Source organism: Ceratotherium simum, chromosome 12, assembly GCF_057802395.1.
Source record: "Ceratotherium simum simum isolate JZ-2026a chromosome 12, ASM5780239v1, whole genome shotgun sequence".
Classification (NCBI taxonomy): domain Eukaryota; kingdom Metazoa; phylum Chordata; class Mammalia; order Perissodactyla; family Rhinocerotidae; genus Ceratotherium; species Ceratotherium simum.
This window is the reverse complement of record NC_141911.1, coordinates 53,280,496-53,296,636: the sequence shown is the minus strand read 5'-3', so window position 1 is coordinate 53,296,636 and position 16,141 is coordinate 53,280,496.

The window sequence follows — 16,141 nt, the reverse complement described above, 5'->3', positions numbered from 1 at the left end:
ACTCAGGCACAGAGAGGTTAAATCTCTTACCACGGTTACACAGCTGCTAAATGGTAGCCCTGGGATTTGACGCCACGCTGTCTGGCTACACTGTCCACGTGATTAGCTACAGTAGCATTTTGGTATCTTACATAATTTGTATTTGCTTTCATTAATAAAGCTTTAAATGAACTTTATTTCTCCAATATTTCAGTAGAAAGATAAGTTTCAAGCTATGGACAACCTAAAAATTTTGTGTGAACCTGATCACATTCCAAATCTTTGTTCATATCCATGATTCCAATAAAGTTATAATGAAGAATGCTTAAAAATTTGTCACAAAATTTTCAACAGTAGCAGTAAAGAACACAAGAAAACTATCATTGTTAAATGATAGTTTTCAGAGAAAAATATTTTACATGGAAAATTCTAAGTAGAAAATAGAACATGACTCAAAATTTTTAAAAAAAGCAAGAAGAGAATCTGTTAAGATTAAATTGTAAGAAATCCGAATATATATACTGGAAGAAAATATGGGATTTTAAAAATCAATATGCAAAATTTAATTTAGAGGAATTTTAATATAGAAATATACAGCTGTGACGTGGATGTGCTATTGATGAATGTACTGCAGGTGAATTGTCAAGATGATATAACTTTACCAATGCTGGTGGTAGCAAGGATAAAACTCAGATATATAAGCCAAGTTAGGAATTATCTATCACTCAGAAAAAGAATTATCTCCAAAATGTAAGATTTTGACAATGAGCCAGAAGAAGGCTGTGGAGTTTTACTGTTAGTTCTTGTCCTGTGAGGCTACAGAAATGCTGTATTTCTTGTGTTGTTTACAGTGAATTGACTATAATCCTTTAATGGTTGGCAATGAATTTGCTGGGATAGCTGAATGATTATCAGTTCTTATACTATACAGATCAATACTCCATCATTAAACTTAGGACATAGATTTCAGTTGGCTGGGAGGAGGAAGAAGCTGACCAAGTTGCTTTTCCGACATCCTCATGGCAGGTGGTATAGGAAAGTAAACTGAGATTGCAGCTCGTCATTAAATATCTTATAGATTTTTTTAATAATTTTTATTTATTTATTTTTTCCCCCAAAGCCCCAGTAGATAGTTGTACGTCATAGGTGCACATCCTTCTAGTTGCTGTATGTGGGACGCGGCCTCAGCATGGCCAGAGAAGCGGTGCGTCGGTGTGCGCCCGGGATCTGAACCCGGGCCACCAGCAGCAGAGTGGGCGCACTTAACCACTAAGCCACGGGGCCGGCCCTCTTATAGACTTTTAAGTTTAGGAGATTACTCCAGAAGATTGCGGGTGACTTAGACCCACCTCTTCAGTAAATGGTTCTGGTTCTGCTCTATCCACATCGGCAGGTGTTATGTGTGGCTTCTAGGCCTGATAACAGACTTGGAACTTCTATCTTGGTCTCTTCTTTTTTTTTTCTTCCTAATATAGGGTTGAGTTAGCGGCATTGTGGTACAAAATTTTTTGATGTATGTGTATAAATATGTATATATGCATGTTTGTTGTCCCTATTCCATATCATAAATATTCAAGAAATTTTCTTTTCTGACCCATTAATTTTTAAGTTTAATTTCTTTAATTTTTAAATATATAATTTACATAATCCAAATTTTTAAAAATATAAAAGTATATACAGTAAGAAATCTTTCTCCCCTCTCTGTTCCCATTCCAACCAACCCGTTCCCATTCCTACAAACAACCAATGTTATTAGATATTGTGTATCTTTCCAGAGATATTTTATGTATATAGAAGAGAAAACTATATAGATACACTCCTTTTTTTTCCCTTTTTCACACAAATGGCAGTCTATTTTATACATGTCTTAGTTTACTTTTTTCAGGTAACAATAAATTTTTTTTTTAAGATCATTGGGGTTTATTCATTCATTCAATAAACATTTGCTGAGGGCCTACTATGTAACAGAGACTCTACCAAGTACTGAGGAAAGTGAGATTGCCAAAAATAAGACAAGACCCCCGTTCCCAAAGAGCTTATGACGAGGGACACAGCTCAGCCAAGTAAATCTATACAGCATTCTCTGCTGAGTATGGTGACATACATAGCCACAGGATGCTAAAAGCAACATGCTAAGAGCAAAATAATTCACAATTTCTTTTTTATTTCAACATGCCTTGGCTTAAAAGATGAAATTAAAGGGCTGGCCCAGTGGCGTAGCGGTTAAGTTCACACATTCTGCTTCGGCAGCCCAGGGTCCTCCAGTTCGGATCCTGGGCATGGACCTACTCACTGCTCATCAAGCCATGCTGAGGTGGCATCCCATAGAGAAGAGCTACAACTCTGCAACTATGATACACAACTATGTACTGGGGCTTTGGGGAGAAAAAAGAAAAAGGCAGCAGATGTTAGTGTAGGGCCAATCTCCCTCAAAAAAAAAAAAAAGATGAAATTAAACTGGAATGTCAGGCTCCAGTTGTGAAATAGAGAAAGATTCCTCTGGGGATCATTTATCAAATGATCCCAGGATCCCTGAATCCACAAGGTAGAGCTGTCCATCAATGTTCACAGAAAGCTTTCAGAAAAGATTCCAGTCCTCTGCTGATGGGGGGAATGGCAAAAACAAATTCTTCGAAGTCCGTCATGTGGTCTCATACATGTAGAGTCATGTGAAAAAATTAGTTATCCTGTGAAGTAACAATAAATCTTGATATCTTCTAACACTTTCTCCGCCCTGGCTGTCTCTCCTCTCTTTTCTACTCTCCCATTTCTCACCCCTAATATGCATTTACTCCGCACTTTTGTATGCTGGAAACACATTAGTCCATTCACTGATGAGTTTACTTCTTATTGTGCTAAATCTTATACGTGTTTATCCACTCAATATTGTCTGTTTCAATGTAAACCCCCAAATGATGTAATACACACACTCATGTCCTTTTTTGGCACAGAATCTGGCATAGCAACAAGAGTAATTAAGAGTTTAGTAAATATCTTTTCCTGACTTTGACTTCTGATTTCTTTGCCACCCACTTAGTATTTTGAAACCAGTTCTATCTACTGTTACTACTATTCAATTAAATTCTAGCTTGTTAACAGACAACATGGATTGGCCAGATTCTGATAGAAGAGATATGGGATCTTTCCTTTACTAAGTCAGTATGATAGGAAGAGAGACATGAAATAATTATAAACCTGTCAGTTCTTTTGAATTGTATCTATAAACTCAGTACAACCTTAATCAAAATAGCAGATTTTTTTTTAAGAACTTGAAAAATGTATCTCAAATTTATATGGAAAAGACATATGAATAGCTAACTTAATTTTTAAAAAACAAGAGTAACGGGATGTTAAAATATACTAAAAAACCTTAGTAATAAAACCAGGATAGTATTGGCACAAGAGAAAATCAATAAATGAAACAGAGTAGAATGGACAGAGATATACCAAATTACATGTGATAATTATTGTTAATTTTGTGGTACCACAAAATAATGAAAAGAAGATAGTTTAGTAGATGGTTTTGGGAAAACCTCCCCATTATATAAGAAAAAAAAAATAACTAGATCTCTGCCAAAAACCACATAGGTTAAAGAACCAGACATGAAAGTTGAAATTATAAAACTAATAAAAGAAAATGTAGAAAACTCTTTGTGACCTAGGGGGAGGAAAGAACTTGTTTTCATTTTTTCATGTTTAAAATTTTCAAATATGTCAAAAGTAGAGAGAATAGAACAATGAACTCCCATATAACCATCACCCAGACTTTAAAATTAATAAGATTTCATCATGTTTGCTTCTTCTACCTCTTTTTTCCATTAAAATTTTTTTTTTTACTTTGCCAAAGTATCTGAGAGCAAATCCAAGATTTCATATCATTTCATCCTATGTAGTGCACACTGTACTCTTAAAAATGTGGACACCTTTTCTGTACGTGTCCACAATGCCGCCATTGCAGCTATAAAAGATAACAATAACTAGATAAGGAATTTTAAAACAAGATTTCAAAATGTAAAATATTGAGGCATTTGATTAGATCAAAGTTAAAAATTTCCCTTCAAGGAAGAACACATTAAGAGATGACAATGCAGAGTGGAGAAGATATTTGCATTATCTAAAACTGTTAACAGATTAGTGTCTAGAATATACAAGAAACTCTTGCAAATCCACAAGAAAATGACAGCAAACTCAAAGGGAAAACAGGCAAAGGTTACAAACAGGCCACTTATAAGAGAGCACACCCAAAGGCCAAGGAGCATGTGAAGAGATGCTCAAAGTAACTAATAATTAGAGAAATTAAAATTAAAACAACAACAAAGTGTTACCTTACACTTACTAGCCTGGAAAAAAATAGCTAGCTAATGCCAAGTATTGGTGGGGATACGTGCTGGTTGGAATGCAGACCAGTATAATTTGGGAGCACAATCTGGCTCTACTTAGTTAAATTAAGTAAATAGGTATTCCAGGATCCAGCAGTTCTGCTTCTGAGTATATATCTCAAAGAAATTCTCACAGATCCACTCAAGGATATGTATAAGGATGTTCGTTGTAGGGTGATTTGTGGTTATGGGCAATCTGGGAGAGTGAATAGATGAAATGCAGAGCACCAATCAGCAGTTAGAAGCAAGGTACAGATGCACACATAGTCACATTAAAAATATAGTTGAGGGCCAGCCCCTATGGCCTAGTGGTTAAGTTCAGTGTGCTCTGCTTCAGCAAACTGGGTTCAGTTCCCAGGCACAGACCTACACCACTTGCCTGTCAGTGGCCATGGTATGGCAGCAGCTCACATACAAAATAGAGGAAGATTGGCAACAGATGTTAGCTCAGGGCGAATATTCCTCAGCAAAAAAGAGAAAGATTGGCAACACATGTTAGCTCAGGGCAAATCCTCCTCAGCCAAAAAAATACTAATATATAGTTAAAAATAATAATATAGTTGAGTAAAAAAAGAATGAAATATATAGTATGATACCATTTTCTTAAGTTAAGAACACCTGAGCACAAAACAATACACATTTTACAAGAAAGTACATATGACCAAAGCAATACACACTAAGTACATTAGAATGGTTTTCTGAGGGAGGCGGTGGGGGGGTGGGGGGAGAGGGAAAGGGAAATGGGAATGGAGTATGGAGATAAAAGAGAATAAATAAGTAGAATAACTGCAAAAACTTACATATACCAGTGATGATCACATACCGTGAACTGAGGAATATGGTTAACTTCTTTCTATGCCCAGGCAGGGGCAGGGATGGGAGGTAGATGACAGACAGTTTATATCTTTGGATTAGCCTAAAATATTGGGTGCCTTCATCACAAGATCCAAGAAACTAGACCCAGATACCTGAAAAAATATCTCTTCTACTGCCTGAATCTCAATATTAGAGACTGACTATTAAAGATTCTTTCTTAGAATAAAAAGGAGTCATGAGGTGCTCAAAAACAAAACACCATACTGATGGAGGTATATCAGAGGGTCTCAAGAACCAAGTGAAGAGCTCCCAATAGCCAAAGTTGGAACAATTTAAGCAACTAAATAACAAAGTAGTATTGGACTATAACCCAACATATAAATATCCATGAGTCCATACTAATATAAATAAATGATTGAATAAATTAATAAATGGAGAGAAGAGACAAATCTCTCATGTTCTCGTGCAGAAGAATTCCGAATAATTTATGTAGACACTCCATCCCCAATGAGGGGGAGCATAACTCCCCATTCCTTAGGTGTGGGCTGCACATGTGACTTCTTTCCAAAGAGCACAGTATGGAAAGGGAAGAAAGGAGAAGAGAGTCACTTTCCAGTGGAGAAACCTGACAGACACTACCTCAGCCGGGGGATCAAGGGAGCGTCAACAGTCACAAATCACATTGATGGTATGTACTCCAGATATGAGGTGACGAAAATGGCACTATACCCCAGCGATCTTCTTCCCAACACTCTGTTACCCCGGTCTAATCACGAGAACAACCCCAGACAAATTCCAATAGAGAGGTATCCTACAACGTACCTTCCAGGACGCCTCAAAACTGGTAAAAAACTGCCATTAAGGGGCCGGCCCGGTGGCGCAAGCTGTTAAGTGTGCGCACTCCGCTGAGGCAGCCCGGGGTTCGCCGGTTGGGATCCTGGGCACACACCCACGCACTGCTTGTCAAGCCGTGCTGTGGCGGCGTCTCATATAAAGTAGAGGAAGATGGGCACAGATGTTAGCCCAGGGCCAGTCTTCCTCAGCAAAAAGAGGAGGATTGGCAGATGTTAGCTCAGGGCCGATCTTCCTCACACACAAAAAAAAACCTGCCATCAAAAACAAAGAAAGTCTGAGAAACTGTTACAGCCAAGAGGAGCATATAATGTGGTATATGTGGTATACCATAATGTGGAACAGAAAAAGGATGTTAGGAAAAAACTAAGGATATCTAAATAAATGTGGGCTTTAGATGTTAATAATGTATCAATATTTGTTCATTAATTGTACCGTACTAATGTAAGCTGTCATTAATAGGGGAAACTTGGGGGTTGGAGTGGGGTGAGGATGCAGTATGGGAACTCTGTGCTATCTTCTCACTTCTTCTGTAAATCTAAGACTGTTCTTTAAAAAAGGGTCAGGAAGACAGTGGTCAATGGATCACCTTGTAAACATGTGCCCTGATTTGTGCCCCCATCCCCTTCTATGTATAACAAAAAAACTTTCCTTTACTCCCTTCTAGCTGGGGAAGTATTTTGTTTGTTTTTATTTTTTGCTAAACAAAGAAGAAATCTTTGCTCAGAGACACAGGAAGTGTCTTTCTTCTCCCACTTTGAGGTTATGAGTGAACTTGCCAAAGTTGAAGGCGGATGCCTTAGTACCCTTGACTAAATAATGTAACTACGTAAGTGGTTGAAACTTGGAGAGATTCCCAAGGCAGCTTAGAAATGGCCAGTAGTGTACACTGAAGGCCAGTAGCTTCTCAGTGTTAGAACAGCAGACCCATTCCTTTGCAATCCTCCAAGTTCGACCAAATACAATTAGAATGATAGTTTTAACTACTCTGAAGTAATATAGGTGATTCTAGTCATAGGATCTCTGAGCACAAGCGTTCAGACAGGATTACCTATTGGGGCTTTCATCCTCTGCTCCTAGCATGATGACTGGCACCCAGTAGGTGCTTAACAAATGTTCATTAAATAAATGGTAATGTGTTTCTAGAGTTTAGCGCAGTGTTACAATATTTCACATATGGTTCTAATAAAGTAAAGAACTATATAGCTTGGCTGGCAAAATAATTATCACCTAAAAAACATTTATTAAATATCTTCTAGTTCATGAAATTTATCTTTTGTTAGTTCAGCTACTGTTAGTTTCAAATCTCTGAGTGCAGAACTGTGTCTTTTACGATGGGGAATGTTGCACCCTATGTCACTTGAAAGTTATCTTTCCCTAAGTAGGTATTAACGTGCTAGCTTGAACTCAAAACTGGCCTAACAGGAATGGTTAATATTTTCCTCATGAGCAACCTTGAAGCCGTTGAATGTTGCAATTTTTGTGTGTATTTTATTAGCTACAGAACTTAGCCAATTCACTCATGCTAATCTGCAAGTCCTTAATTATCACAAAAAAGTACTCTGGCAAATTAACCCCATTTCTCAATGCAGGCTTAATAGGAAAGAGTTATTTTGAAAGCTGAATGGATTATAAGCACTACTTTACAAAACCACTGCAACACACTTGTACTTTGAGATACAGCCTTAAATAGTTAAATAAGTTCACTGGCATTGAATGGAAATATTTCCATCCTTTATTTTTTCCTATTGACTTCATTACTTAAGATATATCTGACTGGATGCTGGCAAAGGGCCTCTTGGAAGCATGCAGCCATGGTGGAGGGGAGCAGAGGGAGCCCTGTGTTTGTGGAGGAGAGAGGACACCATTGGGGATACGTGTGATTTGAACAACTAGCTCCATTGGAATATCATTGAGAGAGTAATACTTGGTCATAGTCAGGGGTTGTGCTGACTTTGAATCTATGGATTCAAAGTAACTAATAACTGCTTAGTATAATCTAAGACTCAGAAAGACCTACAATAAAATAACTACAAAGAAGTAGAATCAAAACGCAGTCTTGGATGTTTTGATCATTGAAGCTGGAACAATAGGGCTAACCATGAAAGCTTATTCCTAAAATAAGTTCTCGTAGGAGTCGGTGAGGAGACACCAGAAGCAGACTTTTAGAAGAACTAACTTCAAAAAAGATTCTCTATATAATAAGGGTCGCATTGTTAAACTAAAATGATCAAGACCTCCCAGGGATTCTAGGTCATGCCTAAACGTTCACTGTCAACTCGGACATTTCTTGAGACCTAGTGTATTCACTCTTCCACCCTCTGCCCCAGTCGTGTTCCAGGCTGGGCATTGAAGTCTCCCATTAGTCAGCGGGATGGTGCTATAGGACAGGCCTCTAAACACAGAACTCCCTGGAAACTGCAGTACACTGGAAGAGCTCTTGTGTGAGTGGATAAGTGCAGCCTGAGTGTCTGGTGAGATCAAACCTGAAGAGAGAGGGAGATAAGGAGAAAGCTGAGTCATTAGTCACTTCTTTTAACTAACTCTCTGAAGTTGGCTGGCTTCACACTAGACCTGGTGATTAATGGTAAAGAGATAGCTCTTGCAATTCAACTTCTGTAAGTAGAAAGAAATTTAAAGCTTCCCCTGAGCATTCGCTTCCTCTTTATAGGCTTCAAAACAAATCTCAGCATCTAGAGGCTGAGGTCAGTTCTCATCCTGCACACAATCCTCGATGCGGAAGGGGGAGAGGGCCAGGCGTGCCCTACGGGACAGGGACCCATGGCCCTCTGCCTTTCCACAGCAATCTCCCAAAGGGAGAAACATAGGCACAAAATCAGCGGCACAAAATGGCGGCCCTGAGAGGTCATTGCACTGTCAGAAAGCACACAAAACCTATTATTCTGAAGAGGAGAAAACTACTTGCAATTTTCTAAGAGGAAAATCTGGAATTTGTGAAAGAAGTGCTTTTTGTTCAATTATCCCTTGTAGAAAAGTATATATGTAAAAGTCAAGAAAATTCAATACTGAAAATAATTTTTTTTTCTGGCTTTGAAAATTTTCCTAGTTCTGGAGACTCAATTATTCAGTTATCAAAAAATGATACAGGGGCCGGCCCTGTGGCTTAGCGGTTAAGGGCGGGCGCTCCGCTGCTGGTGGCCCAGGTTCGGATCCTGGGTACGCACCGCTTCTCCAGCCATGCTGAGGCCGCGTCCCACATACAGCAACTAGAAGGCTGTGCAGCTATGACATACAACTATCTACTGGGGCTTTGGGGAAAATAAATAAATAAATAAATAAAATTAAAAAAAAAAATGATACAGATAAGATGACAAGCCCCAACATCCACCCAGCTGCTCAAACAGAAATCTAGGATTCATGCTGATTCCTCTCTTCTCATACCCTATCCATTAGTCTTATTAATTCTCTTTTCAAAATATTTTAATTCATTCCCTTTTCTCCATTCCCGTGGCACCATTCTTGTCTAAATCACAATCATGTCTCACCTGAACTTTTATGATAACCTCTTAAATAGAACTCACTCTTGCTTCTCTATCATCTATCTCATGGCAGTCAGAGAGATCTTTTTAAAACATTTGTGAGATCATGTCATCTTCAATGGCTTCCTTCCAAGGCCATAGATGATCTGGCCCCTACCTACCTCCCAACTTCATTTCATACCATGTTCTGCGCTAATACCATTGGCCTGTTTGGGATTCCTTGACTAAGCCAAATAAGAATCTGCCTCAGGGACTTTTCCCTCATATCCACTGGTTGTAACACTGACCTCCTCATGACTGATTCTTTCTTGTCCTTTTATGTCTTAGATAAATGTCATCTCCACTGATAGGATCTCCCTGACCAACCTGTCTCCTTCCCTTATTGTACTCCTTTTATTAATATCCCGTTTATTTTGTTCACAGCACTTATAATCTGAAATTGTCCTATTTATTTATTAGTGTATATGCTTGTTGATGGTCTCTTCTCATCCACAACAGAATCTAAGCTCCTCTAGGGCAGAACCATGTTTGTCTTGTGACATCACTTCATCTCCAACACTTAGAACAGTGCCTAGGACATAGTAGATATTCAGTGAATACCTGTGAAATGAATGAAGAAAAAAAGCTCATCTAGAGCATGGATCAGCAAACTTTTTCTGTTAAGGGCCAGAGAGTAAATATTTTAGCCTTTGTCACTTAAAATCTCTGTCACCTATTCCTCTTCATGTAAAAAACATTCTTAGCTCTAAAAATAGGCCACAGTCTGGATTTGGCCCAAGGGCCATAGTTGTCAAGCCCTGATCTAGACTGAGGAACAAGTTTATCTATGACCCTAGTTACCTCTAAGGTCTAACTTTTGCAGACTTGTTGGAGCCCTAGGTTGTAGTAGATAAATTGGAGTAGATGCACCAGTGGTTACTTCCTTGTCCATGATCCCTTCTTAGTGAACCCGTTCCACCCACAGTTCCTGGAGAGGCAGCTTTATACGCTACCTGATTCTTCAACACCTCCTAATTCCTACTCATGGCTGGTTGTACTAGAGCTGAACACTACCCTAATTAGATGATGTCTCTGTGGAATTTGGAATTGGGCCACCAAAACTGACTCAATTAGATGCTGATGGGCTCTTCAAATACAATAGTTGAGTAGATCCATGACAAACCAAAGCCAAACATAAGCTCATATTTTTGGAGAATAGACATGCCACAATAAAAGAGAGGTCAGTCTACTAATGACACTCGAGAAAGAAGGAGAGACACAGATAGAAGCATAGACCGAAGCTACAGGGTCCCAAAAGAGAAGGACTGGCCTTGGGTCCTGAACGTCCAGTTCCATGTCCCACATGGTCTAGGTATGCTTTGGCTATTTTCTTGGATATCTGTGAAGTGGTCTGCTGTTATCTCTTCTTAACTGACCTAATTTGAGAGAGCGTCTATTCCTGACTAGAGGAATGGTTGTTTCAAGTTACTAACAAAACTGTCAATCAATCTGTTATGTTTAAGACATCTGATAGACATGAGGGCAAAAAAATATGTAGAAGAAATTGTTATTGCCCTCACAGAGGGTAAATCTATTTGAGAAATGAGACAGAAATACATACAATGATAATTAACAGTGTAAGGTCGTGTGCGGTAAGTACCTCAGGACAGGATTCTATGTGTCTAAGACTTTTTAAAAATCAACTTTAATGGTATTTAAAGCAAACTAAAAGTAGATGCTGAGGACATAATGCTACTATTTCAAAAGAACTACACAATAGAGAATTTTGACAAATAAAATTGCTTTTATCAGAATTATACTTTTATCTAAGTATTCAAGGCATGTTTTAGCAGAATTTCAAAACTGCTAACCATGAGTCAAATCTATTCAGATTAACTGAGAATAAACTATTCCTGTGCTCTTTCTGAAAGAGATAATGACTATCCAAAGAGTATCTAAAAAGTGTTTGGTCTTAACAACAAAGGATAGATAAAGTCCTCAGCATGTCCAAAGTGAACTCTTGGGTATTTCATCAATACGAGCATCATGTTAGCAATTGCTTTAAAAATGCACTGCCTGATATTGCCTCTGTGCTGACAAAACATTCACTCAGAAAAGCAAGCTCCAGAGGCCTGTATCCAATGTGAGTATGTATAGGAATTAACTTCTCCTGAACCAAGATTTGGAGAAATGCCATCTTCTAGGGATGCTTCCTGTAAAATCTTCTCAATCTGAAGTGGAAATAAACTCTATAAAGCAACAAGTTCATCAGGATTTCTTTCTAGCTAAGTCTTTACCAAAGCATTGTTTTAAAAGGAAATAAAGGTGACAGATGGGGAGTAATAAATTGGTTGCCTGTGGTATCAATGCATAGAAATTCAGCACATGAATTATAATCTGCTATTTAGTTCCCAAACGGTGTTTTTCCTGATCCACTGCTTATATACACTTGATACAAAACAGAGTGTGAGTTACTAATTAATTTGTGTTCATGTGCCAGTACTGTGAGTACTATACCAGTTAAGTAATCAGTTTTTTCAAACTTAGGCATAGATCAGAATCACCTGGAGGCTGGTTGAAACAGATTTGCTGGGCCCCACTCCCAGTGTTCAGTAGGCCTGAGAATCTGCATTTCTAACAAGGTTCTAGGTGATACTGATGCTGCTGGTCCAGGGACCACACTAAGAACCACTGAACTAGAAATCATTATATTCACATAAGCTTCGGCCCTGTCAGTAGCCTGGACTTCCTGCTGGACATTCCCAGGGAGTCCACTCAAACCATATGAAGAAACAGTCTGAGGTGGTTTTCTTACGAACTCTGTGGCTCAAAAGTCATACAATAGTTTGGGGGATTCTGTCTACAATTCTGATTAATTTTTAATTTCCTCATCTTCATGTAAGGCCCAATGCCAACCGCTGATAGCGGTTGCTCAGGTAAAGAGGCACACGCAGCAGGCACCAATGAGATTCACTAGCAAGGAAGCATTGCAGGTGAAAATCTCACCAAAGTGAAACAGATTGGTTCACACTGATCGCTCCAGGGACAGTGCGGGGCCAGTCTAGTCTTGGTGTTTGAAAAGGACTGTCCAAAGGAACGGAGTACTGACACATGCTGCGACATGTGTGAACCTTGAAAACCTCATGCTGAGTGAAAGAAGCCAGTCCCCAAAGACCACGTATTATATGAATCTCTTCATATGAAAGTCCAGAACAGGGACGTCTGTAGAGACGGAAAGTAGATTAGTAGTTTTAGGGCTGATTGGGGCAAAGGGAAGGTGGGGTAGTAGAGGAGGAGGTTAGCTAAAGGGTACACGGTGTCTTTTTGAGGTGGTGCAAATGTTCTAAGATTGTGGTCATGGTTGCACACATCTGTGAATATACAAAAAACCATTCAATTGTACACTTTAAACCGGTGAATTGTATGGTATGTGATTTATATCTCAATAAAGCTGTTAAAAAAAATAAAGGACTGTCCGTGCACATACCTTTGTTCATCCTCACACCATGCTCACTGTCTTTCTACTCTCCAAAAAGCTTTCCTTAGTACTTGTGCACACAGACTATGTCTCACGGCAAAGTCAAACACATGGCAAGGCACTGACATTCATGGCCATATCTAAAGCAAAGAAGGGATTCCCAAAATATAATTAAGCCTTTGTTACCTATTATTTTTAACCAAAGTGAAAGAAAAAAGGTATGATAAAGCACAAAAGGTATAAGACTGACCATAGAGTTAGGGAAAAAATTTCTGGCTTCTTATAGAAGGCATTTTGTAAAATTAAAATTAAGTGCTCCAAGTATGAGAATTAGGAAGAAACCACGGAGGCCTCTACTCCAGGAAGCACAGTTTGAAAGGAGCATGAGGGGGGTGCTCTAGAAAGCATCTTCCTACTTCCCAAGGTGTAAAAATGGTGTTAAGAAGCTAAATAACATTTCCTTTCAAGGGCTACAGGAGATGCTGGAAAGAAGGTGTGAAGAGAAAGGCCTTGAACAGTCCAGGCCTTGGACATATAAAAAGGAAAGCAAATGCTTCAGACAATGAAACTCATCCCAGAAGCAAATTATCTTAATTCATTAATTAATGTGTTCACAAAACATTTTCCGAACACATAAAATAGCCTCCAACAATGTAGCCAGATACTGCCCTGGGCTCAAGCAATACAAAGAAAAGAGATGCCACCCAACTCTCAAAGAGCTTATTGTCTGGTGGGGAAACTGGGCAAGCCAGTGGTCACAGTACTTTCTGATGACCACTTGCATAAGCGGTACTTTGGAAGCACGGAAGAGGGACAGGTAAATTACACTGTGGGCTCAGAGACAGTTTCCTGTAGAAAATGATCCTTGAGCTGAATTTTAAAGGACAAGTAGGAGTTAGCTAGCTAGAAAATGAGGGATAGGGTGTGACAGGTTGGATTTAAGAGCAGGTGGGGAACCTCACCTTTGGAAGGCACTATTTGAGTGGCTTGGCTCCTCCATGGTCCCAACACCTGCAGAACAGGTCCACCATGGTTCTAGATTTCCCTGGGTAGCGCTAACCCTTGGGGTCTGGTGACCCCACTTCCTCCTTTTATTCCTCTAGCCCTAGAACTTGCTACTGGTGCTATTGTTACTAATCTTTGGTTGCCTCATCATCCTGATTGACTTCTTAGCTCTTTCATCACCTGCATAACCAATTCACTGTACTAAACGTCCTCTGCTCCAAAGACCAAAAAAAAAACAGGAGGTGGGAAGACCTGGAAAGAACAGTATCCTTTCTGATCGGAATCTGCAATTAACTGTGAATATCTGGGGTGAGTGATGTGTGTGAGAGGAGAGGAACAAAGAAAACAAGAGAAGTAGGGTGTTAGGAGCTAAGCTAAAAGCAACAGGGAGCATTTGAAAGATGAAGCAGGGATCTGATTAGCATTTAGTAAGACCATCCTGGTAGCAATGTAGAGAATAGGTTTATCAGGGTTGTCCATGGACAGATGAGCGGTAGACAAACCATTTAGGAAACTGTTCCAATAATCCTGGTGAGGGATGATACTGGCATGGACTAGGCAGCAGTTCTCAAACATTTTGGTCTCAGGAGCCCTTTGTACTCTTGAGAATTACTAAAGGCTCCCAGATGGCTGCCTTAGTTCTAGACAGCACATGCAGACACAACAAGGTGAAAGAAGAGAGATTATCTGTTGGTGAATATTTCTGTTTAAGAGCCAGGATAACTTTTCTCAAAAATCTCTCAGCTGACTCTCTTCCAGTGCTTAAACTAATCACTGAAAAGAGGGGGTGGGGGGGCATCATGTTTGGTTTAACCAGGGTTGGGGCTGGGTCCAGCCTCCTCTGAAGCTTAGAGAGGCACCTACTAGCAAGGAAGAAAGTGGGAAGGGTCAGTGCTCTAAGGTAAGCAGCCATCAGTGGCAGCTGTAGGATTCATCAATGTAGAAGTTGTCAGTTGAAGTCTCATGTCTTCTGGTGATTAACCAGAGGGGCAGTGAAGTAAGATGAGCTGAGACCTGAGGACCTGTAGGGAACACAGACACTTAAGGAATGAGCAAAGTACAAGGAAGCTCTGGAAGAAACTGTGCTGGGGCAGAAGGTAAGCGGTTAAGAGCGTGCGGCTCTAAGTCAGATGGCTGGAGTTGGGCACTGCTAACATTATTAGCTCTCTGATCTTGAGAAAATCACTTGGATTTTTCTAAACCTAAGTTTTCTCATCTATAAAATGACAGAAATAACTATGCCTATTTCGTTAGTATTGTTAAGAAGGAGGATTAAATAGATTAATACGTGTAGTTGGCACAGAACTCTTAACAAATGAGGGCTATTGTATTATTAGTGTTAGCGTTATTGAGGATCTATTTCAGAGATGGAAAGATAATCAGATATAACAGAAGCCAGGAGAGAAGAGAATTTTAAAAATATCTCCAGTGATAAATATTGAAAAGAAGTCAATTAAGGTAAGAATCATCATGAAATACTTAAGGGTTGTTCTAGTCACATTTTTAGCATCTACTATTGGCTTATATTAAACCAGCAGTCAACTAAGTCCACAAGATATTTGACACAAACTCCAGGCAGACTAGATCTCTTTCTTTCTGTACGTGTGTAGCTGACAGCAGGATTTACAGTTTATCCACTACATTGTATCTAACCTTTGGGTTAGTCCAGTGTCCTAGTCTGACAAGATCAGTTTGAATCTTTGACCTATCATGCTTACTTTAGACGGCTTTTCCATTGTTAATGTCATCTGCATATTTGACATGTATATATCTTGTATATTTTTATCTAATCTTATAACAGTTAAGAGGTAAGAATATTTAAAAGGGAACTAAATTTTCTCTAAGCTTCCTTTGGTTTCCTTGTCTGTAAAATGAGTATAATTATACTTATTTCACATAGGGCTGTAATAAATAAATATATGCCTGTACACTCCTGGTACTGTGTCTAGCACAAATAAGATGTTCCTAAATTCTCCCTCATTTCCTCCTCTCTTCCTCCCTGTGTCACTTCTTTCCTTCCTTTCTTTTCAAACGGTTTTAAAAAAATTGCTTTAACATACTGCCTTGCTTATAAAGAGAAACTACATATAGAATAGAACAATGTTTTGAAATCCAATTGGCTAGACTAGATTACACTGAATTTCATGCTTTGA